Source organism: Lissotriton vulgaris, chromosome 12, assembly GCF_964263255.1.
Source record: "Lissotriton vulgaris chromosome 12, aLisVul1.2, whole genome shotgun sequence".
Classification (NCBI taxonomy): domain Eukaryota; kingdom Metazoa; phylum Chordata; class Amphibia; order Caudata; family Salamandridae; genus Lissotriton; species Lissotriton vulgaris.
Window position 1 is genome coordinate 66,826,544 of NC_141700.1, and position 23,984 is coordinate 66,850,527.

General features: G+C 43.9%; 1 protein-coding gene across 1 annotated transcript in view; it reads right to left on the bottom strand.

Moving 5' to 3' along the window:
- The window catches only part of ONECUT3 (one cut homeobox 3), a 210,563-nt gene that overhangs the window by 5,170 nt on the left and 181,409 nt on the right, over window positions 1-23,984 (bottom strand). The gene's annotated exons all lie outside the window — the stretch shown is intronic.

The following is a 23,984-nucleotide window of genomic DNA, read 5'->3' on the forward strand; positions in this document are numbered from 1 at the left end:
CAGTAGTGCCCACAGAAGAAGGCTCTTCCTTACAATGCATAGTGACAGGCAACAATCTACCTGCAAGAACTCCCATTAAGGAACGCTTTCAACTTAAATTTAAACATACAATTCTACTTTCTTCCCACTATACTGAGAATTCAATCGGCAGATTAAACATTTGAAAAAGCGCTCAATGTAAGAACTGTGTACATCAACTTAGCTGTAAGTGCTCCACTCTTGTTACACAAGTCACATCTAATATATATTTTTCATGTAACACCCTGTTTGCCAACTTAATAAAACCCTAGCAAGTGCTTTCGGTTCTCAATCTTTCAAGCATTGGTGTGTGAAGGGAAACAGCGTTTACAATGCAGACAGAACTAAACAGGGCCATTACAATGCATGCAGGCACTACAACGAACGTGTTGTTACCGCCCATTCCATTAACATGCAAGTTGTTACAACGACTTGCTTTAGGGAGCGCAAACTACGGTTGCACAGACTGGAGTTGGAATAGTAAAATATACTATTCCACAGTCCATGCGCTTCCCTAAGGCAATTAGTTGTAACGACTTGAGTTGTAATGGAACGAGTGATAACGACGCATTCGTTGTATTGCCCGCATTGTAAGGCATGCGTTGCAAAAGCATGTGTGATTAGGTCACACATCCATGTGTGAATGGTATGTTGAATGCCACTTCTGATGCAAATATCACTGCTCTCTTGGCCAGTAATACACAGCTGAAAAGTTGACTGAGGCAACCCTAAAGTTTACACGTGCAACTGAATCACATCAGCAGGTCTTCTGCTTGATACAATCTGCAAATGTTGATATTCTGGGGCTGATAAAAACTCCCATGTTCAAAAAAGGCGACGTGGGCCCTGAGTGTTATCTCCTTTAATCCAAGGAGTGGTGTGGGTGGTTGAGTAAAATCATGCAAGTACTTATTTGACCCATATTTTTGTGTGTCCGTCTACCATTTCTACCAAATTGGGGTTCTTAACCATCAGGAAGGGTTCATAATACACAAAGGTATACTACTATAGGCGGTTGAATTCATTGCCACAGATCCCATACATTTGTTTGAACAAAAAACGTTGCTTTCTTGGTGAAGCTGTTCTTGCTAGCTGGCAATCCTGAGCTCATCATCCCTCAATAGGACAGAAGCAGCAGGGCGAAAAAAATCTCTATTTACGTCGAAGAACATGAGCTACCAGTTCATGGCTGTGTACACTGAGCTACACAGCCCAAAATGTGTAAGTGCCCAAGTTATAAAAGGATTGGGTTTTGCATTGTGGAGACAGAGCAGAGGGTTTCATGCTCGATGTTTTGCAGGGCATATCTGTACCTCTACCCACAAAAATGAGCACACAGGTATGGGTATGCTCTCAACTCCTGTACATTTATTGTTGAGAAGACCACACGACAACAAAGATGCCTTGAGGTGATAATCAGTCTTCTTCCATGATCCATGGAGCTTGGAATTCTGTGGTTGGCCATTAGATGGTGTATTCCTTGGAATTATAGTGCACAAGATATATATGTTGGCGACCCCGAGCGAGAGGGTGAAAAATCCTAATGTGCATAGTCTTGCATCTAATTGACCTTTTTAAGATGCACCTGCCAGAGGATCTACAAATCTCACCACTGAGCAGCGATCTTTTACGTGCAGCAACCTTCTGCTATCTTAAGTGAAAGAGGGGACGATGAATGACTATATGTATATTGAAGGCATATCCAGCTCAATTCACTGTAAGGAACAAGATTACGATTGCAAGTAATTTTCTAGAAAACATCAAGAATTACAGCATGATGGTGAGGTCTCCCATTAAAAACCACTGAAATGAAGCAGCACTACAAGGTTTGACATTGCCCTCTACCCTCTACCCGGAACAAGAGTGACTTTGTGGATATGGGCGTTCGAAACGCGCAACTCAGGAGCCACACAAAATTGTTACAAGAGAAGGCCTTGCCTTTTTGGGGGCAAGGCAGGAAATCTAGAGATTAGAAAGCAAGACACTAGCACAAAAAGATGAAAGCCTAAGACAGAGATCCTGTGAGAAGGCAAGGGAAGAGACGCGGTGTTGTGTGTGGATCACAATGGGAGACTCAGATTGGGATAATAAAGAGGGAAGATGAAAAGGAGTGGCACGGATGCAACAATATATTGAGAGAATGAGAACTAAATAAGACCAAACACGAGGCATCTTAAGCCTGATAAAGATAACTCTGCTCTAGAAAGGTAGGCCCCATGTCAGAAAAATTCCCTGCTGAGAAAACACGGGAAGACCTTCTGGTGGGTGACATGGTCTTTTAAATCAGACAGTAGGGTTGTTTTTTTTTTGCTGAGGCAGCACAACCTTCCTTTCCCACATCGTCTAATTACAGCACCGTGAAAACAAAATCAATTGGCGCTCCACGCCACTCTATTTACAGCTGTGACTGTCGCTGTAACTGGGGCAGGCTTACATATGCCATTGTTTCGTGATTGGTTTAACAACTGGGTGGGTGGAGCCATTGCTCGGCGGAGTGGGTCTGAAAGAGGCGTATTCGTGTTCGGTGACATTAAACGGTGCAGGGGGTATCCTCTGGTCTTAATGTGAGCGCGCAGATGATGATGTGTGCTGGTTCATTACCAGCGCAGCAGTTTGCTGAGGTCAGCATTAGGGGGCCCCAGCAGAGCTATGTGGGTGCGCTGCACCGAGATATAACGAGTGCAGCAAGTCGCGACTATGGCGTCAATTCACAAAGGATTTTGCAGTACGTAAAGTAATAATCCTGCAGTACTATTTTACATACTTTTACATGCCTTTGTGAATCAGCCCCATCACAATTAAAGCGGGAATAGAATGGGAATATTTAGGGAATATTCATATACAATTAGTACAAATAAAAAGGATTGAGCACTCTTTGCACTTTTATTATTATGGAGTTGGATTTTTGTTGCTGACTCGCAAATGCATGCATAAATAAATAAATAAAAGGAAATAAGAACATGCAACAGAGTCCTCCTGTAGTACGACTTCCTGTACTCATAAATGCAATTGTGAATTGCCCCCTAGGCTGTGTTAATCAAATCTTAGATGGTAGAATGACGTGATAAAAAACTTTAAGAAGACAGAGTCAAGAACAGAATCACAAAGTGTGTCCATACGAACAGATTTTCACTTGTAACTACTCTTTTCTGGAGCACTTTGCACTAGGACATACACTAACTCTAAAGGAGAAAGCATGTGCACGCAAAATAGGCTGAATGTGTTTACTGACCTTCAGACATGCCTTTGCCCCTTGGTACACAATTAGTGCTAAGGGTTGTGCCAGAAGGTAATGCAAGCACAGATTCCAACACAAACTTATTTCACAGAGTAATGCACTGAAACCTGCTGCTGTTGCACTTCTTCTTAACCAGGCTGCACACAGAAAGGCACAATTTGCACTGCCTACTCTGTGGAATCCATACCTGCCTGCTCATGAAATCCATAAAAGGTGGAGTACATCCTTATATTTCCACTCCTAAGCTACGGGTGGGAATTACATTTTTTGCATTGACATGTAAAGGGTCTTTATGGCCCATATATATACTCCCACACAACCTTATCTTGACTCAGATAATTTTCAACTAATAGGAGAGAAATGGAGGCCCGAGGGGAATTTACCTACAAAGAAAAACTGATTACCAGGGGCGTACCATAGGGACATTCCCTCAGCCCTGCCCTTTTTAATATCTACATTGCTCTTCTTATCACGCTAATTGACTCCTATGGAATCGCAACTACATCATACGCGGGTGACACCCAGTTAATCCTTTCTCTAGATAAGGGGTCAATTGGTCCAGAATTGAACTTCCAAAAAGGTCTCTCATCACTTGAAATGCAACTGTGAGAAAACGGCAATTCTTCTCTTTGAAAAATCGAATCGTTCTTCTACTACACGTTGGTGGCCAAACTCAGTCCCGCCTGCACCAGAAATGGTTAAAGTTGCCAAGAATTTGGGGGTTGCATTTGACACAGAACTATCCTTTCAACACCAAGCAGCGGCAGTAGCTGGGATGTGTTTCAACCTAATCAAATCCCTTAAGAAATGTCTTCATTTTCTTCCCCTGAATGCCAGGAAGACTAACATTTGCGCTTATCACTTCAAGATTGGATTATTGTATGTGGGATGTGCAAAACAGCTAAAACATACATTTCAGGTGGCCCAACATGCAGCAGCCAGAATGGTGCTACACCTCCCTCAAGGGAGTTTGACATCAGGCGCATTAGAAAGCCTTCACTGGCTACACATACAAAAAAGAATCTTGTTTAAGACACTGCTGCTAGTCTTTAGGGCTTTTACGGCCACAGGATTGAAGTATCTCACGTCCAGAACCAGACATTATCAGACCCTGAAAACACCGAGATCCCCAAATTTAAATCCCCTCTCATAGATTAACACCATGCGCGCGGCGGCTTTTCCCGCTGCGCGCTGACTTTTTAAAAAACCCGCGTTACATGACGAGCTGAGCTCGTCATGAGCGTACGAGAACCGTAACTCATGACGAGCTGAGCTCGTCATGAGCGTCGAATGGGTTAGAAACTGGAGGTGGAAAGTCCGTCACTGTAAAAGGCACCAGAGCATGGTATCAATTGCCAATGCATCCCGATGCTTTTAAAAAGACCCCAAAGACATGGCTGTCTCCATCCTCTTGTGCGCTTTGTCACTAGGTCATTTAAACCACACCTTTAAGGCTAGGGTAAAGGCTTACACTGCTGTTCAGAACCAGCGCCAGGATGCTCATTTGTTAGCGTGACAGTGCACTTTATAAATCCCCAATCATTCCTTCATTCAATCTGCTGCAATGGGTGACCTGGGTGCTGGTGCACGAGTGTGCTGAAACCAGCACAATTGCGCCACTGCAACATCCTGGTTCATAGGATGTGTTTTGTCCTGCGTAGAATGTTTGTTGCCAGGCCCTCAGTCTGCCGCTGAACTCATTTATGAAGCGGGACCTCAAGGTACGAAAACTGCAACTTCACAATTGTGAGGGCTATTTTGCACCCTAATAAATATGTAGCCACAAGAACTGGATCCTTAGGTCCTTATAACGAGTGACCACATAATTGTATTAGATTTATGGGAAAACCAAAGATGTGTATACTTTTACCTGGAAAATTCAGTGCCTAAAAGGAGCCAAAATCTTTGGATGAAAGTCCACAGTAAAAGGAGGCACTATCAGGAAAATGTAACAGATTTACATATTCTTCTCATAATGTTTCATTTCTTAGTGGATCATTAGAGTCAAACTTTTTTGGCTATTTTTGCCCAGCCCTTTGAATTTCCTGTCCCCTTGTTATCGATAACTCTAGATCTGGGTAAACAACCTTCCATTTACCTGCCCACTCGTAATGAAGGCCCTAGCGAGTTCTGACACTATATGTAGAGTCAGCACACTTTAACATCGCCTTCCAAGATTACTTATTGAGGTGAAATAGTTGCTGGCAGTCAGCCCACACCAATTTAAATCGTTTGGAGATTAATTTCTAGAAGGCAGCCTGAAAGGAGCCAGTAGCCATAAAAATACCCTTCAAGATATTTTAAGTCTAAATGAGTCCACCTCCTTCAATCTTCTGGCTCCTGTAGCTCAGCTAACAGCCTCAGCCTTATTTATGCCAGCATCAGTCTCCCGCTCTCTTGCTCCTTGCCTCACCGCCCTCCTTTGTTTCCAAGCCTTGGCACTCTTCCTGTCTCCAATTTGTCTGCAATACAACCTGCAATTTTCAACACGTTTTGCTTAAGAGCTGGTGATTTGCTGAGGTTTCAATCGCTTGCCAACATCACTCGGCACTAAAGCGCTGAATCAGAGTGGAGTCTGGGTACTTTAATCCCCGCTCACAAGGAAATGACCAGAGCCGTGTTTTGCAGTGAATCCTCCTCACTCAGACGTGCACTGCCCCCTGCATTGTCTTAAAGGAGAACTGCTTAGTTCCGCCTGTTCTTCTGAATCTAGAGCAGGGTTCTTGATGAACACCTGAGATCAAGACAGCAGACAGTTGCTAAAGCTACTTCGGTGTGTGGTGCACAGAGGTAGTTCAGCAAATACAGAGACACCAAGTTGCATTGCTAACTGGCATAGCCCACACCATCCAAAATCAAACTGACACCACTGATGGGAGTTTCAGAAGGGTCACAGGACAGCACTGTATCTCTCACTTTAGAGCCGGTCACCCCTTCTCTCTCTAGGGAGAGTGTCAGCTCTGGTAATATTATATGTTTGGGGCAGAAATGGTTATAATTTGTTTTTACTACTACAAAATAGATGATATAGAAAATGCAACAACATAGGTTTCATGTTGCAGGACACAGAATATTACATTAAAGTCCCAGAAAAGTTGGGAGGCAAAGCATGTAAGGCCAGCAGACAGTGGGGGCATACTTAGCACAGAGGCAGAACAATCTAACTAAGTCTGGAGCAGCTGCAATGCAACAGTCGAGCTGCATAGCACGAAACAGAAGCAGCCATGCAGGCATTAGGGCCATTGCCTTCACTTCCAATGAAAAAGGGAAATGGAGGCCTGCAGGGTGAAACTCATAGGCCAGGGTGAATTTTGGGAAAGATTGCGTGGGTTGTTCTTTAGGACACGGATTGGTGGTACTGGCTCGTAATGTTATGGTGCTGAAGATAGTTTTAAAGAGCAGTGATTATTCTGGTCACCGGTGTCTTGGCGCTGATATCCAGCCTTGAGGAGGTTGCTTGGTCAGCTTCCGGTGTCTTGGCGCTGATATATAGCCCAGAGGAGGTGCTTGGTCAGCCTCCAGTGTCTCGGTGCTGATATCCAGCCCCGGGGAAGTTGCTTGGTCAGCCTCCAGTGTCTCAGCGCTGATATCCAGCCCCGGGGAGGTTGCTTGGTCAGCCTCCGGTGTCTTGGCGCTGATATCCAACACCGAGGAGGTTGCTTGGTCAGCCTCCGGTGTTTTGGCGCTGATATATAGCCCAGAGGAGGTTGCTTGGTCAGCCTCCAGTGTCTCGGTGCTGATATCCAGCCCAGAGAAGGTTGCTTGGCCAGCCTCCAGTGTCTTGGTGCTGATATTCAGCCTGGAGGAGGTTGCTTGGTCAGCATCTGGTGTCTTGGCGCTGATATCCAGCCCCGGGGAGGTTGCTTGGTCAGCCTCTGGTGTTTTGGCGCTGATATATAGCCCAGAGGAGGTTGCTTGGTCAGCCTCCAGTGTCTCGAGGCTGATATTCAGCCCCGAGGAGGTTGCTTGGTCAGCCTCCGATGTCTTGACGCTGCTATCCAGCCCCGAGGAGGTTGCTTGGTCAGCCTCCAGTGTCTCGGTGCTGATATCCAGCCCCGGGGAAGTTGCTTGGTCAGCCTCCAGTGTCTCGAGGCTGATATTCAGCCCAGAGGAGGTTGCTTGGTCAGCCTCCGATGTCTTGACGCTGATATCCAGCCCCGAGGAGGTTGCTTGGTCAGCCTCCAGTGTCTCGGTGCTGATATCCAACCCCGAGGAGGTTGCTTGGTCAGCCTCCAGTGTCTTAGCACTGATAACCAGCCCAAGGAGGCTACTTGGTCAGCCTACTGTGTCTTGGCGCTGATATCCAGCCCCGGGAAGGTTGCTTGGTCAGCCTCCAGTGTCTCGGCGCTGATATCCAGCCCAGAGAAGGTTGCTTGGCCAGCCTCCAGTGTCTTGGTGCTGATATTCAGCCTGGAGGAGGTTGCTTGGTCATCATCTGGTGTCTTGACGCTGATATCCAGCCCCAGGGAGGTTGCTTGGTCAGCCTCCAGTGTCTCGAGGCTGATATTCAGCCCCGAGGAGGTTGCTTGGTCAGCCTCCGATGTCTTGACGCTGATATCCAGCCCCGAGGAGGTTGCTTGGTCAGCCTCCAGTGTCTTGGTGGTGATATTCAGCCCCGAGGAGGTTGCTTGGTCAGCCTCCGGTGTCTTGGCACGATATCCAGCCCTTAGGAGGTTGCTTGGTCAGCCTCCGGTTTCTTGGCGCTGATATCCAGCTCCGAGGAGGTTGCTTGGTCAGCGTCCGGTTTCTTGGTCAGCCTCCGGTTACTTGGCACTGATATCCAGCTCGGAGGCGGATGCTTGGTCAGCCAACGGTGTCTTGACACTGATATCCAGCCCCGAGGAGGTCGCTTGGTCAGCCTCCGGTGTCTGGGTGCTGATATCCAGCACCGGGGAGGTTGCTTGGTCAGCCTCCGGTTTCTTGGCGCTGATATCCAGCTCGGAGGCGGTTGCTTGGTCAGCCAACGGTGTCTTGACACTGATATCCAGCCCCGAGGAGGTCGCTTGGTCAGCTTCCGGTGTCTGGGTGCTGATATCCAGCACCGGGGAGGTTGCATGGTCAGAGTCTTAGAGAAAAGAATTTGCGAAGAGCCAGATATTGAGGTTCTTGTGGAGGACAAGGTCGTTTTGAGTGGATCTCAGGGTAAGGGGAATGGCATTCCTGGCCCTTACTGTGAGGGGAGTAGGAGTGGAGAAGAAATGGTGAGAAACGAGGAGAACCGTGAGAAAGCACCAAGAGTGGGTGTGCAGGGGGAAGGGGGCTGGGGGTGAGAATTGCAGAGAGGGCCCTGACTAAGCTGCTGGAGATGGAAAGAGGTGGAAGGGGGGATTCTTCGTGGGTGGTCAACATGGTACTGCGGATACTCAGTACCAGTCATGATTCCTTCCCAAAGAAACGAATCCATGCGCATTACTGGTGGTTCGGTTTGCCTGGATTCCACAGACACTGCTCCCCTCGGTCTGCACAAGATAGTGAAAGGAACCCACCCTTGCACGCAGTGAGCCGCGGACGCGCGGGCCTCTTCCGGGTTCTGCGGCCCGTCCTCCCGCCCAGCGCCAGCCTGCTCCCTGGAGTTTACTGCGCAGGCAGGGCAGGGAGGCCTGCAGAGGTGTCGGCTCCTCAAAGATTGCTTCTATCGACAGCCTCGCAGGCTCCCCCTCGGCCGCCGGAGCGCGGGAAGATAGATTTCCCAGCCCGGCTCGGTGTAGCCCCCTTTCGGATCCCTCCTCACCTTTGGTTCCGGCTGCAAGTGCAGACTTCACGTCTCGACGCTTTAAAGGAAAGACCCGCACAAACAAGCGCCAATGAAAACCGAGACATAATTTAGCGTGAAAGCAGCATGCCGCCCATGAATATTTGATGCCCTGCCTGCCAGGACCAGGCTTTGGTTTTAATTTGGAGCCACCCAGCTGCAGAAGGGGCCAGTGATGCAGAGAACGGGGGCTGAAGGGTAACTTCATGGAAGCTTCCAAGCCGAAGCACCGGCTGAGACATACAAGCATATATTCAGGGGGTGATTCGAATCAGAATATGTGGTCTCAATTCAAGGTTATTTCCGAATTTTTGCCCTTGGGAGCTTTTCAAGTGCTGCTAGAGTTTATTAGGTATTAAAATGGCTTAAATTGCTTTCCACTGACATGTATATTAATGACACAGGTTTGAATTCTGCTGGGTAGACTCCGTTTTTTTCTTTCTTTCGAGGCCCATGACAAGAGTTCCATTAAGAGGAGTGGTAGTAAAGTCTACGAGACTTAGAGAGTGTGGTTCAAGCAGAATGTAAAACATGTATTATTATTACTATTGTTGAAGTGTTTAAGGTGTATCAGTATTTCCATTTTTTAGATGGATTATTGTGCGTCAGTAAGGGAGGAACGACAGGGCCGTTTGAGATGTTGAAAAATTAAGGACCTCTTAAAATAAGACTCTGCTTGGTTTCCGCCACATACTAGCATTGTTCCATTGCTAGATTCGGACTGTGAAGGGCACAATCTCTAACCCACAGCACTTACATGTGCAAAAAAAGTTCCCCTGTAAACCCCAAATCCCAAATCCCGAGTCACAGAATCACGATCTTTACATTTGTCGCTCAGAGCTGGCTCTTTCTGAGTGCAGAAAGGAAGCCATGTTTGTTTCCACAGGAGTGTCACAGAGGTACAGTTGCAGGCGCGGTGCGTCCATTGGGGCGTTGGGGCGTAGCCCCACTAAGCCACATGGACGCACGCACGCTAAGCACGCAAAATGCAATTGTATTTGCCAATGCTCCTTACCTTGACCTTCCGTCTTCGACTCCTTCCTCACCTCACGCGTCACGCTACTGAAGCCCGGGGGTTGGGCGATCATGGCGAATACTAACTGTGCCCCCCCAGGCGCAGTGCAGCCACTTCACCGGCGCACACAGTCACGCTAGACCCTGTGCTGGTGCGTGTAGTGAGTTCAGTGACTGTCTGCTGGCTGGCTTCGTCATGTCGTCACTGTGACCACCTTAACTTTTCCATCTTGCAATAAACTTCACACTTGAAGTTATTCTATTTATGTTGTCCTTCATTGCAACACTCGCACAGACTAATTGCCGGCTCGCACCTCTTATGATAAAACTTGTGTCCGCGCAAAACGGAACATTAGGAGGAGGCCTGGAAAACTGACTATGAGGCCTGCGAGACGAGTGCCAGGGCCCCTTCTGGAAACGGGAAGAAAGGAGGGAAAAGAAGGAGAGGAGAGCTGAGGAGGGGGGGGGGGGCAGGATGGGAGGGAAGGAGGAGAAGGAGAGAAGAGAGAGAAGAGTAGAGAGAGGAGAATTGAGGGGAGGGGAGGAGAGGAGGGTAGTGGGAAGGGTAGAGAAGGGGAGGAGAGTACATGAAGGAAGTGGAGCTAAGGAGAGGAGGGGCGGGCTGGACTGGGGAGGGTGACTGGCAGAGGAGGAGAGGAGACGAGGGGTAGGGGATGGGAGAGGAGAGGAAAGGAGGAAGGAAGAGAGAAGGTAGGATGGAAAGGCCAAGTACAGAAAGAAGGGCAGGTTGAGCAGGGAATGAAGGTAGAGAAGGAGGAATTAAGGCACCCACTTCTACAGTCTTTAAATATTACCATTCTACATACTGTGGTAATTACTGTGCAGTAATACCTGTGTACCTGTCATTACAGATTTATGGCCAATCACTGTGTGACTTCAGTGAAGCCATGCAGTAGCGATTGGCCATGGCTGTGTGTGTGGTGACGTCCCAGGCGCAGCACAGCCCACGTCACCGGCGCACACAGTCACACTAGACCTAGTGCTGGTGCGTGTAGTGAGTTAGTGACTGTCTGCTGACTGCTGGCAATTGCTTTCTCAAATTTGCTTGAAAATGCACCATTTTTCTTCTCTTTTTTCAAAATTTTCTCTTATGGTGGTTCGGGCTCACAGCGCAGTATGCCAATCATTTTACGCCCAACCACTTTCAAATGTCACCAGCCGCTCCTGGTACAGTGTTAAAGTAGCGATCACTTCCACCGCGGTGAACACCCACAAAGTCAAACCTTTGTGATTTTTTACATATCTCTCCAATATGTTAACCCACACCCAGCTACTTTTTAGAATTATGTCTGCTTCAAGTATGTGTAAGTGGGGCGATAAGCGCGGGGAGAATTGCTACAAATGTCCACATTTTTAATGGCTGAATGGAAGAGTATTTCACCAAATACCAAGAAAAAAAAATGAATAAATGAATGTCATTGCATTTACACGAACAAATGTAGAATTTTGGACCATCATATAATCTAGGGTTAGGTCTTACAGAAGTCGATCAGGGAAAGCTGCACTTTCCGCTGGAGTATAACAGTCATTTTAGTGAATTGTAAAACACGAGCTAAACAATGGAAATTGTAGGTACAAAGTATTTGTGGGCTTGCAAATTTTTTATTATCCCCTCTGAAGAAGCAGTTGGATAGTCCAATCCTTTGTCTGCCACACAGTCAACCCCGACTGCCTTATCCATCCTAAATATCATTATCAGAGTCTTTGTAAACAACTAATTGTCGACCCTGCTGAACGAGCGAGGACATTTTGTTGACTTGGTGGTTAAATGTTGAACTCAGCTTTGCTTATCAGTACTGCAAGGCACTATGGAAACAACATGCTCTGGGATGTGGCATAAATCACTTTCTAGTGCAGCTGTTTGTTAATGCTGTTTCATGGTGGGTTTCTATTCTTACCTCAATATGCTGGTAACTTGCTGTTGTTGGCCCAATATGTGGAAGTGCGTACGCGGAATGGATCCCGAACAACCATTTAACATATAATCCGGCTCTATTTACTATCAGGAGGTACTTCAGTTGTACCATAGCTCTTCATTACGAGTGGTCCAGCAAACTGCAGTTCCCTTCACATGTAGATTTGGTGAGGAAAGACCCAAATGGTGCATGCTATGCCCATCATGCAGGGCTGAACTTAGAATAGGCGACCATTATTTCAAATATTCAGTTCTGATTCCCCGGGTATCTGATTTTAATAGGTAAATAATTATTATATTGCTCAGAGCCACTCACAATGTGAGCAAAGTATTTGATTTTGAAAAAAATCTACTTCAAGCTCATTTATTGCAAATATATGTGATTTAAAATAAATCCAGGAACTATGCAGGTAAGGCGTCTTCTAAGAAACCTTATAAAATTGGCTACTTGCACATATCACCCGTATACCAAAAGGGAAATATCTCCATGAATGCGGCGTAATAATTGTATCTAATGATGCGCCTACTTTCCAGTTTGACAGATTGAGTTAGGATTTGAAACGATTTTATAGATAGCTCATGGGCACAATAGGAAAGTACCAGGCCACATAGACGATCCAAAGCCCACAGGACTCCTTATTGGTCCCTTAAAAGGTATAATACTGAAGCAAGGCCCTTTGGAGCCAGGTGTAGGGATTGATATAATATGAAACAATAACTGCCATTCATGGTCCTATTTTTTATTAGAATCTAGCTTTAATACGATTTGACAGGGTTCCTAAAGTGAGGGCTTAGCTACGAAACTCCAGGTTTGGATTTCTGTTGTTACTTAAAACCTAGGGGTAACCGTGTGTTTATTTTTCCCTGCTCTCTGCTTGGTGATTGTTTTGAGCCAATAAGTGAAATCTTTTTAAGAATGTAGCGGGTTTGGCATGTAATCCTAGGTTTGACTGGTCACCGGGGAACTTGGGGTTGACTGAAAGCCACGCAGATGTATCAAAGGGCAGGCCCCGGCCATACACACACAGTGGTGTTTTGTGCACTGAGAAAAAAACACTGTAATTGAGGATAGCACATGACAGACGTCCCAGCTATAGAGATCTAGAAGAGGCTCTGCTTCTGAAAAAATGCTGTAGTGGAGTGCAGTGCTTGTATTTGCCAAGAGCCGCATGCAGCCATTTTAATTTGGCTCAGAGAACTTCTTTCAGTTAACATTTATCTGCATTTCAATTCGCTGTTTATTTGTTAACCTCTCTGGCCTTGTGGAGGCAAGCACCGAATAGGATCACTATGGAAAGAATACTGGAGGCAGGGGCAGTGACACAGAAGAAGGACAATCTCTAAACTTCCGGCAGAACAGGAAATAGAACGAGGCTTGCACTTTCATAGCTACTTACAGCCTGCAGCGTTATTACTGCCAACTACTGTGAGGTAGACCAGCACCATCCACTCTACCAGGAATTTACGTGATGCTGTTTGTTAGAGGTACTGAGCGTTAATCTGGAAAAGTCGACTGAACCAAAATTTAAACAAATGCAGACACCATGCCTCAATCTTCCTCTTTCCGGCATGTCGAACTTTAGGCGCAATCCTGGCCCACATTCACAAAGGCTTGTATAGGCTCTAAAGTGGAGCTTCTTAAACAGATGTGCTAAGTCTCGGCTTGAATCCAAAATTATCCTTTTTGATCTCTCATACATTATTATTAATAATATATATATATTTTTAAAGTTCTGTTTATTTATAACATAAAAGCTGTAAATAGGATAATATTGGTCAATGAGATGAGGACAGCCCAGGAGCTACTTGAGTCATGCTATGAAGTCGAACTGGCATTTGGAAATTCACGGTGGCCATGATTCACTATCGTGTGCAGCACCAGAACTGTCACTTTCATTGAAGAACCTCATCGCTGCCTTTCCACAACACCGATCTATATTAGTTTAAAAGAAGACATGCCTGCCACACATGCATTCCTCGATATTAATACCCCAGGCACAATTTAATGTTATAATATATTGAGGGGAATCCTTAAATAAATAATCATTTTACTGATATTTTTCAAGGCAACATTTGAGGTATCAAAGCCGGCAGGATGAGTGTGACACTATGAAATAAGAAGATGCCAGAAATCCTCCCAGAAGCACATCCTACTTTTTTGGTGGAACTTGTGTTCGCCATTAGGGTGTTCAGTCATCATAGCTCAGAAAACACCCTTTATGAAAAAAAGGCCTCCTCTTTGGAGTATCCAAAAGCAATGTGTGATCTTGTTGATGCAGCAGTGAAAGGATTGGTTAACTGTGAGAAAACTGACTTGTTTTTGCAAGGTCAGACAACCATATTCCTTCATTGTCTTTGTGCATGACGGAAAGCTCCTAGATGCACCAATACATATCTGAGGTACATTGGCCACCCCAGAACCTCTGAATTTAGTTACGTAGGGGGTCATTTGTAACCTGATAGGCTGGCCGCCATGCCACTTCAGCCTGGGCTCCGCCTACCCTGCAGTGCCTGCCTCCCAGGCTCCTTTGGCCAGTACTGGCATGTGAGGCTGTCTGACATATTTAAAGTTCAGTACTGGTGCAGCACAAACTCTTCATCAGTAGTGCTTCTTCTGACACCAAAAGCGCTTTTCGGCACAAATGGAATGTTGGGTCTTGTCATAGCAGACCGTTTGGTATTCTTTTTGTTTTTCAAAAACAACCATTGAAATTGGGTGTTTGTTTCAGAAAATCAAAGAAAACTCCTGAATTTGCTGGCAATATTTTTCCCACCACTTGGGGGTCAAATCTCCATTATGTATACTTCAAATACCATGCCTTTTACATCAGCCGTGACCAGAAAGAAGACCCGCTGAAAGACCAGCGATTCCAACACTGAAGTTTCCAATAATGAAGCTGAACGAGGCTCCACTGTAGGGAGCTCAGAGGTTTCCCCACAGCTACCTGAGATAGGGGGACAACGAGAAGGACAGAGAGGGATGTCCGCCATTTTACAGCAAATGCCCAAATCTGCCCACGTCTAGATTGGGTGATTAATTTGAAATGTACTTTCCAACCAATCTGTCTATATCCTTAACCTTATTCACTGATCCCACCATGGCTCGGACATCTTTTAACCTTCACCTCAGAGATTGACTACAACTCCAAATTAAACTATCTGGATACGTGAGATGTGTGTGCCACAGGAGTAATGGAGTCTATCTGATGCTTGTGCCAAAGTGGAATTGAACATTCCTGCATGCTTTCTGAACACAGTCAACTATTTCTAAATACCAAAATGATCTTAACTTAATAAAGTCATGTAATGGGTACTACAACACCTATCACAGCTAGATGCCAGAGAACATCCTTCAAGACTTTCTGTGCTGCAAAATACAATCTCACCAGAAATGTTGGTAGGTCTTTCAAGGAGCAGTCATAATTTGCTGCAGAAATGCAAAGAAATTACCCAGGAGATGACATGTATAAGAACAGTGATAGTCTCAAAGTTTACATTGGCCGGCCTAGGAGTCACTAGGGAGCACCGAATGGCTCTGACTGCTACCATTAGTGATCCCTGAACGACACAACTCTTTAGGAGATAAGTGTTACCTCGCAAGGCTCGGAAATGCTCAGACATGTTTAATGCCGAACCTTCAAAATACCATTCGTAAACTACAATATAGTCGATTTCAAAATAGTTCACTTGGTCTTATCACACATACTAGAGGCAATACATCACCCATAGTTGATTCCATTTGTAATGGAGGGAAACATATGAAGCCTTTGTCGGTATAACTGTAATGACTCACAAAGCGAGTCTTGCTATGATTTGTTAGGAAGAAAATATTACCTGAGTGTCCATGTAGCTGGCTTGTAATATTAAAAGCCTTCAACCAATGAACTGAAGTTCACAACTGGAACCAAACTAACATCACTGTTGGTTTACAAATATTTAGAAGGCCAGAATAATTCCCTCAAATTAGTAGATCCTAATTTTTAGTGTGTCCCAAAAGACAGTGTCATTCAATTTCAGCTACAATGAAAGGAGGCTTAAAGAAGTGACAGAGTGACCCATGCATCTAAAGACCTCTGTTCCATTTGGATGTGGTTAGTATACTGCATTTTAAATGGACTTTTCAGTCAGCGCAAATAAAATTGGTCCAATCCAAATAAAATGATTGCAGAGTTTCAAGCTTGTTTTCACTCAGGGTATTTACCTATATTCCACATGACGTTATGGGAAAGAATGTTCAACTCAACAAGAGTAATATAAATGATGCTATTTTTTCAGAGCAAAAACAATGGCACGCATTATATTATACTACACTGCCAGCACAGTTCTGATCAACAAACACTTTTTGGAGTACAGAGTGTTTGCCAATTATGCCATGCATGTCAACGGATCAAACATTTTTAAAATTGCTGTACATGAGAGGGCAAAGCCATAGGCAGATCCTTTTAGAAAGTAAAATGGCTACCTTCTGATCTTCATGGCTGTATGCGGCCATGTAAAGAGGTCCCAATGTTTCCCGGAAAGCGTAAGCATCCTAATGATGAACTGGGGTGGGGGTGGGAGGGGATGCTTACCTCCGCAGCAGGTAACCGAAACCCTAAATATTTAATTTGAAGTAAAACAATGGAGGAAGAATAACTTAATTCATTGTGATGAAATTTTTCCCCATTAGCTCAACTTTATGTTCACTTCAAAGACATTGTTCTCAAAGCTGCAGTTATATCAACAGGGCACACAGACTTCAGACACATTATACAGATGTTGACTTTTCGGCTTAAATCCGAAAGTACCTTCTAAGGAGACATGTAAATAATAACTCTAAAATGCACAACACTGTTCTGCTGAATTGTGTTTTTAGAAGAACATGTGTCACATAATTTGGCTCTCAACTGCCACACAATTCCAGTGGCCTTGTTACAATGCATTTAAAACTGCTGGCACATGTGTCCAGCAGCAGTGGCTGCAAGTACACATGCGGAACATAAAATCACATACTACATTTTAGAAGTAGGTTGGACAGGTATACCTCCACTTCCCATACCGATACTATGCACACTTGTACTGGGTCTGAACAAAAGCAATCGCTTTACCAGAGCATCAGTTATGGCAATTTCGAAATAAAGAAAGGCACCTATCTTTTCAAACAGGTCAACACAACCCAGAGCAATACAAATAAGGGGCGTGGGATAAAAGGGCGGACCTTGTGCGCGAGTCACAATCGAAACGTGAAATGTAATTCTACAGTAGTCAACTACATATTTTACGTTTTAAGGAAAAAAATAATCAGAGAAGGGTATACTAAACACTGCTAGGTAATCACCTGGAATTCAAGCCATTTTACTCGTGTACATTTTTTCTAGGAATAAAATATGTACTTTGTTTAACCTGGTTGCTTTTATTATAACGGTTTGATTCAGTACTATATCACTTTTGGAGAAAACGTTTGAAGTCATTTTAAGCCTGTCTGGTGGACATTTAAATGATATGCCGTTGCGGCTACTTTCATTGCTTGGTCCCCGAGACGTTCTGTATTTTTTCTGTCTTATACTTTCCCGATCAGAGGATATGTATATTACTAGTATTAGTGTTTAGTGAGGTAACTGATGTCAAAACATGAATCTAATCAAATGAAAGGTGGAGAGGGCCTTTAATAGCCTATATAGCCCGCTACGGCATGCTATAAGGCTATATTATGATGTCAAGAACCCTCGGTCGTAGGCAACAAACAGCAGCAGATGAAGGCTGTGCCTGGGCACATTATTCCATTCATTCTAGAGTAGGACCCACAATAACTAACCTCATGGGGCTCAGTGATTTCTTCAACTGCAGGATAATGAACAATTATAAGCTCAGGTTATGTGAATGGGATATCAGAATCGAAGAGCGATTACATGATTTCTAAGCCTTCTAGGAACACACCTATCCTTCATTTTTATCCCAATGAATACATTCATGGAGGAATACTAGAAGTGAAGTTCTAAGGTGCTATCTTTGATCCTCGTGCCTGTCTTTCCAGTTAACCATTCCTTATGCTATAAATCTAGCCACCAAAATTCAAATAGTTAAACTGCGGTGGAACAATGAAGGGTTTAAATGAACACGCTTAACCTTACTTATCTCTGCAGGCTCCAGATGATGTCTCTGCAGGCTCCAGATGATGTCATTGGTTAGCCTAGAATTCTATGTTTGAAAACACTCTGAAACCGGAGTAAATAAGGGCCTTATTTAAGCATAGGCAGACCTCAGAGAATGGGTATGATCTGCTCTCCTTGCAGAAGACTGTCCACAGTATCTAAAGATGTGCGCTTAACAAATACACATGTTATGTTAGAGATCCCTACCTGCCTGGCCGGGATCTCTCTGTGGTGAGAGAAGCTGCTGCTGCTACGGCTCCCTTCACAGCAGTGAAATCTGCTATGCAAGTTCTATGTTTGAAGCAACAGCTACGCAAACGTGGGCAAGAAAAATGAGTGAAGTAGACCCTGTCCTCAATAGGGCGTGGTGACCATTGAGTTTGACCCACTGATCCAGTAATGGGGGGATTACTAGGTCAGAGGTTACGGTTGGCAGAGCCAGTGAAGGCTTTGGCGATGATACCCCAGTGGTTACCCTGACTCTAAAGAGAGTTGGGGAACACTTGGTTGAGTTTGGTGGTACGACTGCCAGATTACAGCATTCTTCTTGCTCCGCCAAACCCTACAGTAGGTATTTTTAAGACATTAGATAACAGTTCACCTCTCAAAAACATATAATTTTGCTGAACTGTGCTATTGCAATGTGTCTCTTGCTGCAAAGTGCAAATTATGAACAACATAATAAGAAGTCAGTAGTTCCAGAATTATGTAATGTTAACACTAGCAGTGCTTGGAAGCACCATATGCATCTCCACGTCTTAGCATTAACATGACGTTACCCACTAATAGCAGTCTAATATCTTAAACTCAGGAAAATTTCAAAAGGCACCTTTGAGCGAAATTCATAAAACACAAGACAATGCTGTGCTTAATAAACAGCAATTACAGTTGGAATCCAACAGTGTAGTGTTTCAATTGTTAACATTTCATGGGAAATTGAGCATACAGGGTTAATCAAAAGCGTTGCTGCACAGTACTCAGAGCATTAACACAGGAATACTGCTCTATAGGTACTAAACCTCTTTCAATTAGTAAATAAAAGACTTCTCTCCGTTAGGTCAAATCCACTGATTTTCAAAAAAGGTACTGCTCTAAAGCATGCACACACCAAAACCGGGAATCCATAATATTACCATAGGAATAACCCTATATAGGGTGGCTAAATAAAGTGTAATACTATAGGAAGAGTGTCTAAAAAAGCTTTACTGTTAGTATGGTAACCTTGTGCTATAGTAATGAGTTAAACTGTGTACACAATTTACCACAGAAGAATCCGCTATTTTTTCCAAAATCACGAACACTGCTGTAGGAGTATGTATCGGGGAGTACTAGTACTGCAGCCTCGTTTGTCAAAATCATGATATTTCGACAAATTGCACCCTCGTTTACCACCCGTATAAGATTTTCAACATGAAAGAAATGCCACATATTAGTACGCCAAATCCAAAGTTTTCAACACACATTATGTTAAAGTACGCCAAAATGAGAACACTACCATAGGAAACCTGCACCTTGGTGCTCTAATTCCAAAATGTTAATACTGGTGTCCTCTTCCACGGTATGCCGAGTCCAAACAAGAACATAAGACTACTATTCCGGTTTTAGATAAACGTCACAAGAAAAACATAACAAATTAGTGAGACGAATACAGAAAGTTGGAATAGAAATGTAACATCCATAAATTCCTAACTTTACAATATAATCAGTGCACTATATATTCTTGCTCCTATGGTAATTCTGTCAATATTGTGAAGTTAAGTACCGCAGACTGACAACATGATTGAAGGAAGACCACAAATCCACAAAATTAGTCCAATTCCCTGTCATTCTAATTTGGCACCCGTACCATAAGGATGACGCCTGCCTGTGATGCCGAGCGGCCACTGCGCTACAGATATAAACTCTGGATCAGTGCACTGTTGTCCGCCTCATTTTTACAAGATGGCGGATATAATGCACTAAAGTGTTCTACGCGAGATAACAACCCCAGCATTGCGTATCATACTGCAAGTGTGTCACATCCAGAGCACTGCTAATGAACCACTCGATCACTGATATTGGAAGGCAGCCCTTGAATTAGTGACAGCCAACGAATAGCCACATTAGACTTCCACATCTTTGCTGTACAAAATGGGACTATTACAATATAGTTTTTGATATTTCAATAATTCTCCTAACATCACCACTAGAGAGTATTCCATGTTTGTTACTTCAGTACACCACAGACTTTGCTTGCTCTTAACATGCACTTTCCACTAAATTCATAACAAACCATAGCAAAATTAATTGTAATGCACAACCGTTTGATGTAGCATAACAACCCAGCATATCAAATCAAGCATGTAATGTATTATGCACATTATATAAAATCCACTGGATTTCTTGGATAATTATGCACTATAGTATGACAAATCACAAGTATACTTATAGCAGCATAACACAATTACTGGAGAAGGAGGGCACAGCTCAGATAAATAGCAGTATTCCCATGGCATTGCCTGGCATACGGCACAGCCGAGGTTTACATGAACGTTTATGCACATAATACGGTTGGGTTTCACAAACGCCCCCGCCACCACCCAAGCTAACCCTAAATGTTCTTAAAATGTTCCTTACTTGGGCCCACCCGTCCCCCGGGGTCTCCGTCCGACCCGCGCATCGTTGCTGTTGGGTAACCTCTGCCTTAAGATGCGAGAAGCCTATTTTATGTTTATTACCTTTTCTTCCGGGTTTTCTGAAGTTGAGACCAACTGGAGAAAAAGAGAGAAAGAGAGAGAAAGAAAGAAATCTTCAATCATCTACCCAGGAAGACTTGAGAACAAAGTTCTCTTTGCCAACAACCGCATTAAATTCTCTCTTTCCTCCTTTGTGTCTAACTCTCCCTTTTAGTTAATAAAATCTCCCCTAGGAGCAGACTATGGGAGTCCCAATACCTGGGTTTAACACATGAGTTTTACAATTAAAAAGTAAGTGAAGCCTGACACCCCAGTATAGACAAAACCGCTAGAACTCTCTTTCCTTCTATTTATCAAGTGAAATCTGCTCATGCAACAACCCCTAATCAAAAGTACAAAGAGCCAGCAAGCAGTATGTGTTTGAAGCAGGGACTGAAGGAAGATACAAATATTCGTCGTGTTATGTGTGAAAATTAATTAGTCAATTGAAATATTTGTCCATCGCCTCATAATGGAAAGGACATATCTTCGCTATAACACAAATGATGCACAGGGGATCAAGCCAAAATCCCAATATCATCAGAAGTATTTTCCACCAAAAAATGCCAGGGTACACATCTTCATTTTTGACAAAATCTAGAACATAGCTGTCCCATAAGAGATCAGTTTCAAGGTCATGTTATAGAGTCTTTTATCAATTAAACACCTCGAGGCACTTAAGTGGATATGTTTGCCATGAAGGTTTCTCACTCACCGGCTCACTCGTTTGCCCCCTTGAGTGGCTCACTCAAAAGTGGGAACTAGGGTGAAGACTCGTCCCCTTGAATTTTATGGTAAAGAGGAAAAGAAAGAAGCAGATTTTGCTTCATTGAGCTATTCACAACTGATACAGCTTTCTAGTTTGCAAGTGGAGACACTACATTTGGCAGACACTCCTCTGATCTTGGGGGACTCATTTAAGGTTTGAACAGATAGGCCTCCAAACCACTGAAGCTGCGGAGTTCTCGCCTCTGCAATCCCATGGCAGGCCATTGCCTAAAGTTATAGTTCCCCAGAGTGGTAGCAGGAACTTGTGATAATAGAGCTCCAGTCATCAAGGTGGAGGAGATTCACAGAAAATGCAATGCTGGCTGGCAAGAAGCCATTTTAAAAAAAAGAAAGTCCCTTTCACAGAATTTCTTCCTGAAAAGGATAAAAGTAAATGTCCCTGGTGAGCTTAGGGTTTTCTCAAAACATGTTGGGGACATTTCTACTTTTTTCATGTTTATTACTGTCATGCATTGCATCACAGTCACAACCAGGGGGAATCAGTACTAGAAGGCCTCCTGGAGCACTGCAGCCAACAACCCCCCCCCCTTGAAACTAACTAATCCGTTCCCCCAACCCTCAGCTAGGCAGGGCAAGTGAGATGGTGGTGGATGAGGAAAACTACGATTTATGGGCGATGTCTGGTTACTGCCAATCTATAATTGATGGCACTAGAGTCATCCTTGTGCCGTTCTATTAGCAAGAATTAATTCCACTGGTACAAAGAGTGATTTAAGAAGTTTCTTTGCCCAGGAAGAGCTTGACCGTTTTAAAGTCATCCAAGGGAAGAAACACACAGATACCTTCTAGCTGAAGATGGCTAAGGCACTGAGATGTAGAGAGAAATCAAGTTCGCTGGTGACACATGGCGTTGATTTGCAGAAATCCCTTTTTTTCTCAATGGTGCATTGCACAATAATAGATCCCCATCATAAATCAAAAGCAACCTAGACTTCACAATGTACAGTCAGATTTGCCAGTAGGATTGCCAATACGCTCCCTGTCAAAGGACGCCATGTTTCCAGTATTAAGCTGTCATTTAACAAATCACTGCTTCCTGTACTATTGCTCCGACAACAATAGTTCATAAAAAGAAAGCCCAGGGCTAGAAACATTATGTAAGGCTGACGTTGAGCGATCTGGCAATCCGATTTGCAGACCACCCCTTTATTACTGGAAACTAGGGCCTCAAGAAATTTGAAGAGCATGTGCAAACACCAGGACTGAACTAAAGCCAATCTTTTGAGTTAGAATTAGGCAACAATCTCACTCAAACTTCAAGTCTAAAGCATGCTTTTCCTTGCAATACGCTCAGTTGCTTAACCGAATCATTCATTCGTATTCATATGAGATTACATAAGAGTCTCCAGTGAAACATTAGGGAGTAAGCGATCTTGGAAACAGTTATTCAATGGAGTTCCCTTACTGTAGGAATGATCAAGGCAAGAAGAGTAAGATGGAGGAAAAAGGCTCTGTGTTTTTGCATATGTGTCAGACATTATAGGCCAGGCAGTCCTACATCAAACTCTACTACATACCTTGATCATGCATCACTGCCCAAGTTATAAATGTTCCTTACGCTCAACATCTCGTTATAAAAGTCTCCATATTGGGATCCCGCAAGCACATATACGTTAGGGAATTTTCCGGTAAATATGTGTGACACAATAATTTGTCTAAAAGCATGGGACTTTTGTTGTGGTATATATTGGCCAACAAATGACAGTGCTTTCTGATCTCTCGAAGAAACCATGTAACACAATTAGACGCAGTGCTCACGACAGACCTGAGGTCAGAGCGGATGATTTATGGAAGTGGCCTGTAATTAGAATTCATAATGGATCTCTACTGTGCAGCACGGACGCTCCAAGTCTGTTACATGGATTTGATTGTATCCGGCTCTAGAACATATCGCTCTTTCTCGTTTTCATGTACATTTAGAAGCAATTCTGGTTGGCACAAGGTACTCCTCAAGCAAGCATCATTGATTCATACAGTAGACTATTGGATACGAAAATCTAACGGTCCAGTTTGGAAAACATCCTTTTACTTGGAACTGTTGGCAAAGCACACAGTTCTTCAAGTTCAAAGCTATACGACATTCCAGAATCTAAGGAATTTCCAAAGAAAATGAAAATTAAGATAAAAACATTAACCTCTCTAAATGGAACACTAGAAAATTATGTTCTGTACAATGATGACAATAAAAATGACATCAGGTATAACACAACATAAGATAACGTGTATTTGTAAAGCACACGTTCACACCTGGGCATCTCGGTACTGAATAACATGTTTACTGTTACCCAACTCAATGGTACTCATGTTGGTATAGCAACTGAATTTTTTTTGGATCAGCTGCAACAAACCTATTCAGTGGGCATTCCCATCAAGTGTTCAACAGAGAAATAAG